Genomic DNA, 17,744 nt, shown 5'->3' with positions numbered 1-17,744 from the left:
TTTATCAACTATCTTACCCCATAGTAGCACAATGCATGGTTAATTGCACCTATACCTTTATCTGTCTCAAGTCTCCAGAAGGATATTAATGGGCCCAAAGTAAATAATCAGTCACTGTGTCCCAGATGGCAGAACTAATCTGGAAAGCACAAGCTTCTTGAGTCTGTTTTACAAAATTAATTTTTAAAAAGTTCAACCTCTAATTCACATTGCTATAGATTTGCTTTGTTTAGGAGGGACCCAATAATATTTCCTCTCCACTGATCCCACCCTCATCTATGAGAAAGCCTTGGATTTATTGTATGAATGTAAATAAGCCAGAATTTGTAGGCAGGGGACGCATCCCAGTAACTTCATTTGCAATACTGTCTATTTAAATTTCAAGTGCCTAACCACTTTTTTGGTCCATTACCTTTTGGGACTAATTCATGGAATTAATTGACACATTATCTTATGGGTCAAAGTCCAATGTGCTCCCCAAGCAAGAATTTTTGCTCAAATGTGCTTTGGGCTTTAAATCACCCTCTCCTCTTATACTCTAGCAGTCTGAAACCAACTTCTGAGATCTACATAGCATAAGAATTTATCCTCCAAGGTAATGGATTTTCTTGGACAGAGAGAAATCTGCTAAATTTCCCCCAGAAAATATTAGTTACAACTATGAGGGCTGCCTGTTATAAACTGTAAATTTCCAAGAAAACAGCAAATCACAAATAATTTGAGCAAATTAGGGTCGGGTAACTAGGATTGGGAAAATTTAATTCATGCAGATATTTCTTATCCTATAATTTTACTGCTGCATTGCTTTCTAAAGATGAGATTTTCCTGAAATTTATCACAATTTTTAAATTTTCTGATGCCTCACACTCCACACTTCACTCATTTATGTGGATTTATTAATTTATTATAATTTTAATAGAGTTATCATAAAGAAAGGATGGTCAGTATATCACTTAACTTTTGATTTTCTGTATCAAATCTGCTCAGCCCAGCTCGGAGCTCAGCTGCAGCTGCCAAACAGTTCCTGGGAACTCAGTTCCAAGCTGATTGCCGCCCACTTCATGGGCATGCCAGATGGTCTTTTCTGTCTAGGAATTATCTTCACTCTTCTTGAAGCATATTCAGCCAGTGTACAAACATAGCCTGAAAATGAGAGGAGGTAAAACCCTTGAATATGATTATTTTTAGACAAGCCTCAGTTTCCAGTCTTTCAGATGGATAACTCTGAGAGGGCTTATGTAAACAAGGGAACCATATCTCCCTATCACCATTCTCTGTTACAACAAAGATTCTTCTAAGTTCACACCCATAGCTTCTGTGATTTCTTATGTCCATCAGACAATGGAGAAACAAACTAATGCCGAGTTCATAGAAAGATCAGCTCATAATGGACTGATGTTGTATAGCCCCCAATTGGGATGAGGAGTAGTTTATAGGTCACTGGTGAGGGGAAATACTCTGAGATGGCAAAATGGGAGGCAGTGTGAAGTCACTGTTTACTTTGTGTGGAACAAAATGTACATTGAGATACCTATATATATATATATATATATATATATATACTTCTGGGAAGGGGCAAATAATTTGACTGATTTGTCCAGGGCCTGGAATAAACAAAGTTAAGAGATCTGAGGTAAAGAGAAAAGACGTATGAAGGCACCTGCAAAGTAGACAGAGAGTATGTAGTTATTGTGTCTCAATTCAAAACCCATCAAAGAACATCTGCCACAGAGTAGGAAACTCAACCATTATAGTGCTCATCGTGATCAACTAATGTCTGTCTCTGCACTTGGCCACCCTGGTGCTTGCAAATGGACCTATAAATGGAGTAGCCATCATGACAGAGGACAATGTAGCAAAGACTCACACTTTGCAAATCTGAGCTTTCCACTATCGCATGTCTGCAAAGAGTGGAGGCACGGTCACTTAGTGGCAGATTTATCACTTTGGAACCCTTCAATTATGCATATATACACAGTGGAATTTATATATATTCCAGAGATGGGCTGGCTTTTTTCCAGTTGATTTTTTTCTGTTTCTTTCTCTATCTGAGAGCCTCAATAATGATTGATATATTGATATAGTATCTTATATAATATTACTTCAATTCAGGAAAGATAATTTTATGCCAAAGGTGATGTGGTGTTTTATATATGACCATGATACTCACTGGCCCTAATATTTACTACATCTACTGGAAGCAATAACCTGCCAAAGCATTGAAAAGAACTATGCAAAATTCAGGTCAGGCATGAGATACTATCTTCTAGGATGTGGTTTATGCATTGAGCCAATATACTCTATTTATTTCTGTGAGTTTCAAAAATTAAAATGCATGGACAGTTTGTGGGACCAAGTACTTGAGGTCAGAGGATAAACTCTTAACATCATCCAAGTGATTGACTTGAAGATTTTTGTTTTTGCTTCCCTTTCCTCCTACAACTCTAAATTCTACTGGATCATTCCCTAGTGGAGGGAATGTTCACATAAGGGCAAATAGAAGTGTTTCCATTGACTCTGAAGCTGAAACTACCATGTAGCCTGAGATGGTAGAACAGAAGGTAAATTTAATTAACTAAGTAAAAAAAAATAAGTAATTAAAGATTTACAAAGATAGTGGTGGGGGTGAGAGGGTTTCATTAGCCCGGATTATTATAAGTAGCCATCATTGCAACTATATAATCGCTCTGAGAAGTATATGTTTGGAATTCAAGGACTTCATTTGGGCATTTCCTGGTGAAAATAAAATTGATCAATGATGGTTTGATGAGAGCAAAGTAGCCAAAGATTCTGACCATGCATAGGTAAAGGTCTGTGTTGCTTCCCACTAGGAAAACAACCTGAATGAATTGCAAAGATGAATGGGTTTCAAGGAAAGAGGTACCAGTTAGAGCCGTAGGACCAACTGCAGTAGCAAGGACTGTGAACAGAAGGCAAACCTAACTAAAAAAATTAAGATTTACAAAGATGATTGTGGGAGGTTTCATTAGCACTAATTATCATAAGTAACCATCCTTACTACAATATAATGGACATTGCCAGGCAACGTGATTTTTTACATTTTCAGTTTTGGGGCTGGATTAGTTAGGGTTCTCTAGAGAAACAGAATCAAGTTCAGCTTGCTGAAAATACTGACCAAGTCCAAGATATTGTAATTAGATACCTTGATTTAAACAATGTAAATTGTTATCAAAATTACCAGCCAAATGAAGCAGCATTATATGTCTCAATTAGAAACAGAATTGATAAGAAATTTAGAGAAAGCAGAAATTCTTCAAATTTTCCATTCAGTAGAAAATGTTTGGTCAAAATATAATATAATTCTAAAGTACTAATAATTCTTTAGCAATTACCACTGATAGAATACATAAAACATTTTAATTTAATGTCTAATTGAACTAAATCTTCTACATTTCCAGCTATTGCTCTTGAGCTAATTACTTAGGATCAAGTAATAAAGCTAAACATAGCTATTAAACTACTTTGCTGATCCCATAATTATGTTCATTGCCCGAGAAAAGCAACAAACTTATCTCTAATCACTTGGAGGAAGCAAGTTTAATATACCTTATTTAACCACCTAAAGTTAAGCAGACATGAGATCATGAATGAACAAGAAGGTACAAAAGAAATGGTTTCAATTTTGTACATATTAGGAAAGGAGAGAAAAGAACTGTTGCTTTGGGCTGTGTATTAGTTTGCTAAATGTTGCCAGAATGCAATTTACCAGAAATGGAATGGCTTTTCAAAATGGAATTTATTAAGTTACAAGTTTATAGTTCTAAGTCTATAACAATGTCCAAACTAAGGCATCCAGGAAAAGATGCTCTGAGTCAAGAAAGGCCAATGAGTCCAGAACACCTCTGTCAGCTGGGAAGCATGTGGCTGGGATTTTACTGGTCCTTTGACTTCTGGTCTCAAACAGCTTCCCTGGAGGCATTTTACTTCTACATCTCCAAATGTCTGGTTCTTGTATTGGTTTTATTGGTTCTGAATAAACTGTTTTCCAAGCGTCTACACCTGGAGTTTTCCAAAATGTTTCTCTTTTTAAAGGACTCCAGTAAACTACTCAAGACCCGTCTTTAATGGGTGGAGTCACATCTCCAAATAATCAAAGGTCAAACCTGCCATTGGGTGTGTCACATCTCCATGGAAACAATCCAATCAAATTTTCCCACCCTAACAATAGGACTGGTCCCACAGGATTGGATCAGAATTAAAGCATGGCTTTTCAGGGGTATATAATAGTTTCAAACTGGCATATGCTGGTATAATCAAAGAAGGATGTATTCAAGTTAATACATCCTTATTATTCAAGAATAATTATTATTCTTGAATAATAAGAATTATTATTCTTATTATTATTGTTATTCAAGAATAATTTAGGATAGATAATTGTGATAAATGAAAATTACCAAACCCACCTTTCTGTATATCTCACTTAACCAAATATTCATATTACACCTCATTTGGAGTATGGTGGGGAGGCCTTTTTTCTTAGGTACACTTCCACAATGTCTTTTAAAGTGGGAAGGGGTGGGTTCAAAATGTTTCATTTTACTTAGAAGTCTTTATCATATCCCTCTAGCCCATCTCTTCTCATATATTACTAGTCTTTACATGCTAGAAATGGCAAAGTAATGAGAATGATTGAATAGATGCTAGATACTTCAAATGCTATGAGGTTCAAAAACCCATAGACTCTACAGTAAAGAGTTGAAGAAAATAGAGAGCAAATTACAGTGCTGTTTAATGATGGAATGTCTTCTATTTGGGTTCCCTCAGAAGCAGACTCTGTGATGGAGATTAGTATCAGGAAGTTTATTAGGGAGTATTCTTAGCATTAACACTTATGGAAGGGAAGTAAGAATGAAACTGATCTGTGATGCATTTGCAGTAGCCAGGTCTTTGTGTTTGCACATTATTGAGTCATTAGATGCTGGGCACCCTGAAAAGAAGATATGAATTTGGTGAGGAATTCCTTCAATTGAGGCAATCCCTGTGTGGGGCTAGCAGCTGGACTTTCTGCTGGAAGCACCCCAATTAGCTGAGGTAGTAGGTCTTTCATTCCTGAAAAGATATCTGGTGGGCACATATCAGCATCTACCACAACATGATAGGATTAATTAGTTGGTCAAGTAAAGAATGGAGGGAAATAAAAAGTTTTTGGCACCTTGTGGAAACTTCCAAAATTGAGGAGAGATTTCAATATATTTGGAAACTCCCAGTACTCATATGGCTACTGGAGATAGCTATGGTTTATGGAATGCATATCACAGTGAGGAAATAGTCTCATTATTTGAGCAACGAGAAGCCAGAGAAACCACTGAGTGACAGCAAAGGTGGGATTAAAATAATGTAACTTATACCTTAAAGGTAGATTTTGATTCATTGATTGATTTATTATAAACTATAAAAACAAGAAAAGCATGTATTTTCTTCACCCTGTCTCCATATGAATATGTGTGTGGAAATGATGAATAAATGGAATTATTTGATGGTTAGGTTAGGGTGGGTTTGATTTCAGCTTATTGGGTGTCATGAGGACAATATCATAAAGATCAACAATAAACAATTGGAACTGTATGCTATAGGATTAGTCAAAATAAATATTAAAATATTTTAACAGTTATTTTTAAAGTATGAAGTAGTTAGGCAGCACTTAGCATGGCAGATATACTCCCAATACTCCCAAGGGCTCTATGCTTTCCATTCCTTGTAATAGTTTGTGATCTCTATGTCATTGCTAACTGGAAAGCGTCTTTTACATATATGACCTAACATGATTATTATTATATCAGCACAAATGTTCATTGCACTTTTAATCTAATCCCTCACTAAAGATGAATAAGGTCAATGGAAAAAGGTAAAAATAACTTCATTTTACAAATGTTACAGCCACAAGGTTAATCAAAATAAAAAATACATGTAAAATTTCAAAGTTATTCTGAATTATTGAACACTGCTTATCTTTGTTGAAAATGACTACTCTAAAAATCTGTATCTATTCACAGGCAATAGAACCCACCCTGTCCATATAACTATTTCCTTAGAATTTTCTACATTCACAATTTATCAAAGAAAAGTGTAAGGGGGTAAAAAAAGCTTCCCGTGGATATCATTGGAGCCCCATATTGCAGAAGTGAGAGAATGGGGCAAGGAAATATATTTGCAGAAATAATTGCTGAATATTTTCCAACCTTGGTGAAAAAAATCGGGCAGGCCAGCGTAGATCAGCAGGCAGAGTTCTCGCCTGTCATGCCAGAAACCCAGGTTTGATTCCCATGCAAAAACAAAACAAGTACAAGAATACTGTGAGCTCTAAATAGGAAAAAGAGACACATCACTATGGAACTTCTGCAAACCATCTACGAAGAAAGAAAAATCTTGAAAGCACTATACATTACAGTAGAACAATGAAGCACATATACATTACATTTAAAGGTATATGGCGTGAAGAGTATTCTACTCAGAAACAGTGGAGGCCAAAATACAATGTAGTGATATCTCTAAATTTCTGAAAGAAAAATAGTTACTAATTTATAATTCTTTACCCAGTGAAAATATGTTTAAAAATTGAGGGCAAAATTTTTTAAAAAATGAGAATGAAATAGACATTATAGATAAACCAATGCTGAGAAATTTCATTAAGTGTATTATAATCAACACCAAAGGAAGTTTTTCAGATGGATGAACACGCTGCCAGGAAGGACTTGGATCTAAAGAAATAAAGACACTTAAAATGAGAACTATGTTGGTAAGCAAAACAGACTTGTTTTAGCTTCTTTTTTTTTTTAAATACAATCGACGGTTTATAGCAACAATTATATCACTATGGGATGCATAATAGATGTAAATATAAAGCATGAAAACAATAGCACAAAAATACTATTGTAAGCTTTTTTATTTTATATGAAGTGTAAAATAATAACGTTAAGAAGAGTTATCTAGTGATAACTTAATCACTAGAACAACACTATGAAAATAAAGAGAAGTTATAAATACAAAATTGAGAATTAATTAAATTGGAATAGAAAATGTTCTGATTAAGTAAACCAAAAATGAAGGCATGTGTATTCGTCTTTGTTGCAGCTGTAACATTACCACAAACTCAGTAGCTTAATACAAAACAAATGTATTCTCTTAAAGTTCTGGAGGTTATTAGTCCAAAATAAATCTTGAATGGATAAAATCAAGGTGTTAACAAAGCTGGTTCCTTCTGCAGGTTCTAAGGGAGCATTCCTTCCTTGCCTCTCCCAGCTTCTAGACACTGCATGCCTCATTCTCAGGCTTCATCACTCCAATCTCTGCTTTTGTCATCCTGGAATCTTTTCCCTCTGATACTAATCTTTCTGTGTCCCATTTATAAGAATTCTTGTGATTACACTGAGCTCACTGAGTAATCCATACTATCTCCACATATCAAGATCCTTAACATTAATCTCAAATGCAAAATCTCTATTCCCATATCAGCTAACATTAACAGGTTCCAGGGATTGGGACCTATACACATAAACATTTTTTTTTTTTGGCAGGGGGTGGGGGAAGGCATTATACATCTTATCACAGCAAAAATGTAGAAATGGAAGTAAAAATTAGGATAAATAGAACGCAAACAGTAAAATGGTAGCATACTTAAAACCAACTATTAAAGATAAATGAAGTAAACACACCAATTACAATCCAGAGATTGTCAAAAGTGATAAGAATGCATAACCTGACTATATGTTGCACTTTAAATGTAAAGGCACACACACACACAGAATAAATAAATTAATTAATTAAATGTAAATGTAAAGACATAGATATGATTGAAAGTGAAAGGATAGAATATAAAACTCCATGCAAATTGTAGGAATATTGAAGCTGATATGACTATATCACTATGAGCAAAGTAGACTTTAAGGCAAACATTTACAGAAGTAAAGAGATACACTAATAGGTAAACTCAAGAAGAAAAATATATGTGCCTATGCCTCTTTGAAAGGATTTATGTACCCTAGAAAAGCCGTGTTTTAATCTTAGTCAATCATATGAGAGCAATGGCTTCTTCTAATCCCTATTCAATACTATAGGTTGGAAGCTTGATTAGGTTATCTCCTTGGAGATGTGACTCGATCAATTGTGGATATTAAATTTGATTAGATGGAGACATGTCTTCACCCATTCTATGTGGGTCTTGATTAGTTTATAGAATCCTATAAAAGAAAAAGTGTTTTGGAGAAAGCTTCAGAACACCGCAGAATCATAAAGCAGAGGGTCTACCAGCCTGTGACTTTTGGAGCTGAAGAAGGAAAACGTCTCCTGGGGAGCTGGAGAGAAAGATAGCAGATGATGCTGTGCTCAACATGTGCTTTTCCAGATGGCAGAAAAACCCTGAACTTCATCGGCCTTCTTGAAGCAAGGTGTCTTGTCCTGGATGCCTTAGATTGGACATTTCTATTGACTTACTTTAATTGGGACATTTCCACAGCCTAAAAACTGTTAACTTGCAACTTATTAAATTCCCCTTTTGAAAACACATTCTGTTTCTCGGATCTTACATCCTGGCAGCTAGCAACTACAACAATGCCTAATAAAAGAGTTTCAAAAGGAAGCAAAATCTGACAAATAAATAGATAAATAGAAAAATCTTCAAACGTAACTGAAGATTTTAATACCCCCCCTCTTAATAGTTGATAAGACAGAGAAAAAACTCAGTAAGGATATAGAATAGGTGGACAACATAATTTACTAATCAAACCATATTAACAGTTAAAGAACAATATCCTCGATGACTGCAGAACACACAAATTTATCAAGTGCATAAGAAACACTCACTAAGATAAAAATAGCCTGCATCATAAAACAAAGTCTTCATAAATATCAAAGGTTTGAAATATTATAATGTGGTCACTCTGCACAAATGGAATTATAGGTGAAATCATTTCAAATAACCATAAAATCCCAAAATCTTTTGAAATTAAGCTACACATTGATAAGCAACCCTTGAGTCAGCAAAAATTACAGTGAAAATTATGAAACTTTGAACGTGATGATATCTAAGAGGGAAAATGTATACTTTTGAAAGCTCGCCTTAGAAAAATAGAAAGGCTTAACATTGACGACTTGATACCTTCACTAGGAAAGAGAGAGCAAATTAAGTCTGTAGAGTCTAAAGCAAGAAAGTGATACAATGTATCTTCAAAACTTTGTTGCATGAAAAAAGATTGATACAAAAAGTTACATAGTGTATTTGTTCAATCCTTCATGGCTCATGAAGTTTACCGTCTTATTGAGGAGGCAAATGTTATTCAAAAGATCAGACAAATTAATATTAAAAAATAATTTGTATTAGTGCTATGAATAAAGAGCTTTGGATGAATCTCAAAAAGTCTTATATTGAGAGAAAGGAGCTAGCCATACAAGACTACACACTTTATGATTTCATGTATATGAAATTCTTGAACCAAAAAAAAATCACATATAGTGAAAAATGCAAGAAAGTCATCTGCAGTTAACAAAGAAAAAATGTCAGAAAAAGTTAAAAATTACATAGTGAGATAACTGCAATGCAAGAGATTAAGAGGGAAATATACAGTCTGGAATTTGTAAACTTTTTTTTTTTACTATATCAATGAATAATTATGTGATGCTAACTAAAACACGAAAATTACTTTGAGCAGATTAATTCTGCTTTTTTTTAAGAAATGGACAAACTACCATAGACTATACAAGTAAGAAATAAAAAAGAACCATTGTTTAATATTCATTCACACTGAATGGTCTGAATCAAAGTAAAAATTATAATAAACAATATAGCAACAATTTTGAAAAGTCCATATCTAAAATTTCAACTGTTTATTATTTCCCATACTTCAACAAAATTGAAATAGCCATAGAGCCCTATAAGATTAGTTTATACAAATTGAATGCAGCAAAATAATAAGGTCAAATCCATATTACAAAGGATAAACAAAGAAAATTTGCAGTAAAATATAAACTTGTGAAACATATTGAATAAGCAGGAAAAAAATGACTAAAACATGAACAGAGAGAAAGGAAGAGACTAGGAAACTTTACAGAGAGATCGTAAATATTCAGCTGGTAAGCGTTTGGAGCAACCAACTATTAGAACATAAGGAAGATAACCAGTGGGACTATCCATATGTTTCCTCTGCTACAACTTTATTTTGGAAAGAAAAACAGAGAAATAAACCAGAAAATGGGAATTTATCCTGAGAGACCTCTATATGCCACCACCCATTCCTCAATAATTCTAGAAGTTCTGGGAAGTTTCTTGAACCCTTTCTCTAGGCCTGCTCCTTAGAATCAACCACTTTGCTTCTTCTAGATTCAATTAATTGTAGTGCTATTTCTCCTTACTGTAGACTCCAAAATGGTGAAGTCCAGGGTAGACAATGCTTGTGGCCATTGCCAAGCACAATACCTCTGCTTCTGATGCTGCTAAGGTGCCAGCCAGCTCTACTGCCCATGATGGCTGCATGTTATGATGACATTTAATATTGACTGGCTTTGCTAAGTGTTTTTGTTTCTTCTTTCCAAATATGTTAAGAAATCTCCCAAATAATGAATTAAAGGAATAATTTATTAATTTTTTTATATGTTTATTAAGCATTCACCAGCTCTGTTTTAGATTCTATTCAAAAGCAGTGAACTAAGCAGATAAGGTCTATTCATATAATGGGAAAGGACTATGAAAATTAGGGTCAGACATTCTTTTCATTTTTACCTGAATTTTATTTCAGATACCTTACAGTGCCTCAGGCATGAATTCTGTGACTACGTCACAAGAAAATCTCAATTAACACTTGATACTGTGCTCAGAAAAATCCTCCCCCTCTTCCATTTGACCTTCAGATAAATAGGTTCATGTAAACTGTATCTCTTGCTGGGTGTTAGCTCCTTCCCATGAGTCTCTGTGGTCACTCATAAAAGGAGAAAGAGGCAAACATCTCAACCTATGTTTCTGACTTTTCCATATCTACACATCTTAATAATTCCAGTCAATACAGTTTTGGTTTAAACTTGTACCTTTATTGCAAATGATATGATGAAACAATTTCAGTAATCAAGTGGAAAATATTTTTAAAAATCTGATATTTTACAACAGGAGGAATCCATATGCTTTAAGCAGATATCTTATTCATAAATCACTACCAATAAATTCCTTTTAAAAGATCAAAAAGAAAAGAAAAAGAAACATAGAATGTACCCATCAAAATGAAAAGATTACTGTGGAGCAGTGAACAGGAAATCAACTTCAGATAGTTGAAAGAGCTAATATCATTAAATACAGGAATAATCAGCAGGAAATAATGTGGCCCCAAAATTCCATTTCTGTCCAAATCCATTAGCATGTAAAAATAGCAGAAAGATATTTAAGCAATGCAATTTCCTTACAATATAACAGCCATAATGTCATTATCCAAAAAGCTTTAAAAGCATATTGTTTATAAGAATCAAGCTGTTGTGAGTTTTCATTAATTCAATAATGTTTAAGCGCAATCTGATTAACCACTTTTGAGGGATATTGAGAAAGAGTTTTGAACACTCAGTTATATACAGTTTAATTTATTTTCCAAACCTTTCATTCCATTTCTCAATGAATTTTAACTTAAGAACTACCCATGAAAATAAAATGAATTAATAGGTACTTTCTTTTAATGTTAATTTATGTTTGGAATAAATGACATTTTAAATAGAATTATAGCTATCAATCATTAATGTAGAAAGACATATTATATTCATCATGGCACAATGTACAAAGAGAAGGTTAAAAACACCATCAAGAGATTCTCTTTCGGGAAATGTTTTATATTTCTACTCACAACATATACTTTTAGAACACTATGGGGAGACCATAAAATGTATTTCTATTCTTGTGGAACAAAATAGCTGAGTGGTACTAAAATTAGTAAGGCACTAGAAAATAAATGCACTTTGCATTCATTATTAGCTATTAATCAAAATTTATACTTCATACCTCCTAACGTTGATGAAAATTATTGAGATATTCTAAAAGGATGAGCAAGCAACATCTTCTTTTATAAAATATAACCAGTGATTCTGGGAAAATACAAGTTGCTGTCATTTTACTAGAAAACTATTGTCATTACATGAAAATATCATAAATTTAAGCATTCAAATAAGCATTGTGGTCAGTCAAGCTTGATTCTTTATGCCTTAATTTTGACTTCCACTTTCTTGAAGTGCTAGGTGATTTCCCTAAGCAGTTTTGTGGAGGCAAGTATATGCGTGCTGAATGAGTAACCTGAGGTTTAGTGAAGTAAGCAACTATAACTCCAGCAATTGGAATGGTGGGGAATGTTTCTACCTTAGCCAGCTTTTTACTTTCACTGACTTAGGTATTAATCACATTCCAACTTTAAACCCTTCCCTCTGCAAGGATAGACCCCCCTCTGCTTCCCATTCACTCTTCCCCACCTCAATATGTTTGTATATGAGTAGTTTCCACCTATAGCTCCTTCCACGACCATTGTTCATAATCAATGGAATTTAGAATTTTCCTATTTCAAATTCAAGCAAAATGTATTTTCAAAAAAAAATGACTAATTCTCCTATAAGTTCCTCAGTTCTTGTGGTTCACTAGCTTTCCTTTGCTTAATAGCCTCTGGAGTATACTGTTGATGATTCATCTTATCTAGACTGTGATAACTGGCATTGGGTCAAGGTGATCATACCTTTATGTAACCCTACCTAGGTCAGTCATAGCATATGGATCATTCTGAAAAAGGGCATGACTTTCAGCAGGGTCTCTTTTTGCTGAGCTAACCTCTGAAGGGATGACAGCACTTCTAGAAGCTGGATGAAAATTCTCCCTTTAAGGGTGATCTGGACAGAGCAGCCAGTATCTTTAATACTCTTCCTATTTTATTCCCAGCCATGAAACACATCATTAGACTCTCAAGGACCCATTTACTAACTGTTTCTCTGCATCTAATTTATCATTGAATCTAAATATCATGCAATAAATGTGTATTATTTATTAATATTTTTAACTGCATGCTACTGTTAATGGTTTTGCTTTCTAATTTCAAACCCAAATTTTTCATTACTGGTATATAGAAAAGCAATTGACTTTTCTATGCTAATCTTACATACTACACCCTTGTTAAATACATTTATTAATTATAGGAGTTTTGATTGTTGCTGTTGTCATTGATTCCTTCAGTTTTTCTGCATAGGTAATCATGTCTTCTGAAAACAAAGACGGAGTTATTTCTTTCTTCCCAAATCTATATACCTTTTATTTCCTTTTCTTGTGTTATTGCAATGGCTAACATTCATTATTGGTTAGTTGCATTGTTGTTGCTATTGTTCTGCTCTTTGCTTAGTGAATTTACTGAACTAATTATGTGAAGTTTGTATTTTTTTTGTTTTATATGCACATTACAGTCTCCCTTGATTAGTTTATCAGTCAGCCAGAGAAGAGACATACATATCCTTAAATGCCATGAACTAAACAGTCTACCACCCTTTTTAAAAGAGGTTGTGCGTGTGTGTGTGTGTGTACTGTATGTATGAATTTATTTTAACAAATACCTTGAGGTAAAAGCTGTTCACAATGATTACACTCAGAGTCTATTCAAATGAATACTATTCCTGAGAATGGGTGATTATGCCTGACAGAAGAACTAGTGACGATTCTTTGGGACTAGGACTTTTAAGAATCACCTAACCCATTCTGTACTCTCCAATGTTTGCTAGGCTGTTGCCTTCTTTGGTTACTGGGACTGTATGGCTATTGGTTTTCATGGCTACCATGGAACTGGGGAAATGTGGAAGAGAATAAAGCAAGTTAAAATGCCACAGAACTTATTTTTCTGGCTGAGATTCAGCCATTTTTCTTGAAAAACATTTCTCAGGTGGTGGAAGCCTTTGGTTAATTTCAATAACTTTGAAAAGTTGATATTAACAATATTTGTTTGAGTTTTTAGTTTTGTGTTTTTTTTTTTAATAGAGCAATGTATTTTTTAAAGATTATTACAATAGTATTTTGGAATGGCTCCTGCTAGGTTACTTTTTGTAGTCTTGTTTCCTTTCTCAAGTTAACAGCACTTCCTTTTATTTAAATATATTAAAAGATCATTTCTCTGATGTCAATAATTAGTACACCATGCTTTGTTTCATTATGTTACTTTAAGTTAAATGTACTTTTTGCTTCCTTGGCATAAGATATGTGACAGATTGAATTATATATCCAGGAACAAAGAAAAGTACATCCTCAATTTTAACCCATATCTCTGTGTGTGTGAACCCATTTGCAAATAGGATCTTTTGAAGATGCTGTTTTAGTTAAGGTGTGGCCAACTGAATTAGGATGTATCTAGTATTTGTCATAGTAGCCTGGAAACTAAGGCACTTCTTGGTATGGAACTTGGTGCTGCTATTACAAATACTTAAAAATGTGAAAATAGTTGGGAATTGGGTAATTGGTAGAGGTTAAAAGAACTGTGAGATGCCATCCTAGATGGTTTTGAAGAGACTCTTGGAAGAAATATGAGACCCATGACCCCTGTTTCCTTAAACGTTCTCCTTTTTGGAACAGTAATACCTATCTTATGCCTTTCCCTTATTAAGAGTTTGGAAGCTGTAAACTTGTTTTCTGGGTTTCAGAAATCCAAAGACAGAGAGGAATTTTACCCCAGAATGGAATACACTTATAATTGATTTTGATTAGACTTTGTACTTAGCATTGTTGCTGAAATTACTTAAGGCTTTTGAGATTTAGTGAAAAATTGAAGATATTTTGTCTCTGGGGGTCCAGAGAGAGGGATGATGACCTTTTGAAGAAGTTATTTTAGTTGAAGTATGCACAGTTGAATCGTTGACCTTCATTTTCAATACTCAGTTCTAAGAATGAAATAGTATCTATTGAATGTCCAATTTCATGTTAATGGATTTTACTTTTTTCTCCTAAAATCCACTAACCGCCTACTATTTTTGGTTCTAGATATATATATATATATCTAAGACTGTATTGTACACATTCATATAAAAAGCCACCTTGATGATTATACAGCTATTGACAGACAATTTAATTTACTTTTATGAACTCAGCTGACTGATAGGTAAATGGCAAATTTTATTAATAGGTTTTCTATTAGTAGTTTAATATATTTTGAAAAACAATAGTAGTCATAGTAGCTAGCTGGACATTACTGAGCCTTTACTATATACACCAGACATTATGTTAAGACATTTACTTACATACTTTAATCCTTAAGACATTAATTAGAGATAAGGTATATTACATACAAAATAAGAAAATACTCACTGACAGAGATCATAAATTTGTATAATTTTGCATAGAGAGTAAGTGGGGAAGTTAAGATTTACTTTTGATGTTTTCTGACTTCAAAATCCATGTTTTGAATAAGTATCCTTTCCTTCCCCTTCAATGATTAATGCCTTGTGTTTTCCAAAGAGAAAGGTATTTAGCAAGAAAAACTATTGATTTTTGCTCTTTTTATTTAGTTTACTTAAATCCATACTTAAGGAGTAAAATGCACAGTATAAAAAGGTATGAAGAGAATTAAGGAAACTTCTAATCCATTCTCAGGCCAACTAATCATAAGACCAATCATAAGACTGAATTTGTATATAATGGAATAAATAACTGAAAAAAGCAATTTACTCATCTTATAAAAAATAATTTCTTCTTTTATATACAACAGTGAAAGTCAATACATTCCCTTGTTCAAATTATCTGGAATTATCATGTTATCAAGAAGTTTACAGGTGAATTTTTCCTTTTCTTTTTATCCAAAAAGCCATATACTAAGTGGAATTCATAAGGAAATCAGCAGGCATTAATGGGGATTTGCTGATTAATTTTGGGTAAACTGCCATAACATTACTGGCTAATTAGGTGTTAGACTCCACATGAAACATTTTTAAAATTTCTTAACTCAGTTGGTGCCTGACAAATCCCAGAGGCATTTATATTCATCTATTTTTATTTCTTTCTCTCTCTAGATAAGATGAATTCAGTAATTATAGCATTTAGGAAGTTTCACTCAATGCAGATATAAATATGTATCACTACACTTCAAATCAGTAAAATATTTTTTGTTTTTAATTTACCATTTTGGCATTACGTTTAAAGTATAGGTTTTACTTTGTTTCCTCTATTTGGCCTTTAAAATGTTTGTTCTAATCTATTCTAAACTTTTACAACATATATGGGTAGAATCACAAACATAAAAGTTATGCAGACTTGGTTCCTTAGAACATCTACTGCCAAGGGAAAGAAGAAACCCGGTTAAGCTCTGTTAGCTATGTAACCAACAGCATGCCTTTCAACATCGTTAGAAATATCCAAGGATTGAAATTATATATTATGATACTTTACTACAATTCTTGATTTTGAAAAATAATTTATAGTTTCCAAGCACATTTTAAACAATCATATCAAACACATACAATAAAATATAAAACAGATGCAATTATGCCCATCTCAAAGACAAGAAACTAAAACACAGAGACTAATATATACAAAATACTATCAAACATTGTATTGGAACCTGATTATATGTCTTCATTACATACCATTCTTATTCTTACACACATATATAATATACACACATCATTTAAAGTTATTTTGCAAAAGTATGAGATACATATATACTGATCCATAAAACTTATATAAACTATCATTTTACATTTAATATTGCTATTAGTTAATACATACCATAATAGTTCAGTTAATGTTGCTCCTTAGAATAGGCAGGATTTGGATTTGATAACAGGGAAGATATCAAGGGACAACTAGGAAAGATGCTTGTACATTCGTGATGGAGTCTGTCTCGTGTGTAAGGAAGCTGTGGCATTATAAACTAAACTTTATAATCCCCAACAGAGAATTGTAGGAATAACTGAGTCTATATCACCCTGTGATTTGAGGAACTTTGATGTTGGGAAACTTCCTCATTAGCCCTACGGAGCTGGTTGTGGTAATAGCTATAGGAAAGCCATTCTATCACTCAAGGTATGAAACTTGATTACTAAATTATAATTTATATGGAAATAAAAGTGTAGTAGGTTTATTTTGAAACAGAGGTGTAGGAAATCCAAAATAAATAATATTACAAATATACCAGATGATACCACAAATGAAACAGCAAAAATAGAATGATTTTCAGTTTTACAAAATCACAATCCTGAAGTGGTAAAGAAACACTGGGAAGATTTGGCTTCCTGCAGAAGCCAGAATTTCCACAAGCCTTACAGGCCCAGACTCTCTGCGGTCTAGAGAAGGGGAGTGAGGGACGGTAAGAAGTCAGGGCCAGAAGAGCGATCAGCTCACAACCCAGGTATGAGGCACCCCTGCATTCTCACCCCCTTCAGCTTCTGGTTCCACTAAGTGGCAGCTCCTATTCCTTCAGCTAATCCTGCCCTCACCTCTTCTCAGCCATGCCACCGTGAACTACCCTAACCTCCAGGCAGCTTCACTTATTGGTCTCCTTTGTAGTTTTTTTTTCAACATGGGCAGGCACTGGGAATCGAACCCAGGTCCTCTGGCATGGCAGGCAAGCATTCTTGCCTGCTGAGCCACCATGGCGCACCCTTATTGGTCTCCTTTAAAGGGGGACAAATGAAAATCTATATAGCTGTAATTTGCAAACACCAAGAAGACTGAGAGAAATACCTGGACTTGTTACAAAGAGCTCTTTTATTTATGTGATTACGAATGCTCTTACTTCTTAGTATCTTTCAGT

The 17,744-nt window shown here is 34.0% G+C and overlaps 1 long non-coding RNA gene across 1 annotated transcript in view; it reads right to left on the bottom strand.

Annotated features, from left to right (window-relative positions):
- Nucleotides 1-895: 895 nt before the first annotated feature.
- Nucleotides 896-17,744, bottom strand: part of LOC143684909 (uncharacterized) — a 54,337-nt gene continuing 37,488 nt past the window's right edge. Inside the window, exon 3 of the long non-coding RNA XR_013176268.1 lies at nucleotides 896-1,143. This is a non-coding gene — a long non-coding RNA (uncharacterized LOC143684909). The remainder of the gene's footprint in view (nucleotides 1,144-17,744) is intronic.

This window comes from Tamandua tetradactyla, chromosome 1 (assembly GCF_023851605.1).
Source record: "Tamandua tetradactyla isolate mTamTet1 chromosome 1, mTamTet1.pri, whole genome shotgun sequence".
NCBI lineage: Eukaryota > Metazoa > Chordata > Mammalia > Pilosa > Myrmecophagidae > Tamandua > Tamandua tetradactyla.
This window is presented reverse-complemented; position numbering and strand designations above follow the sequence as displayed.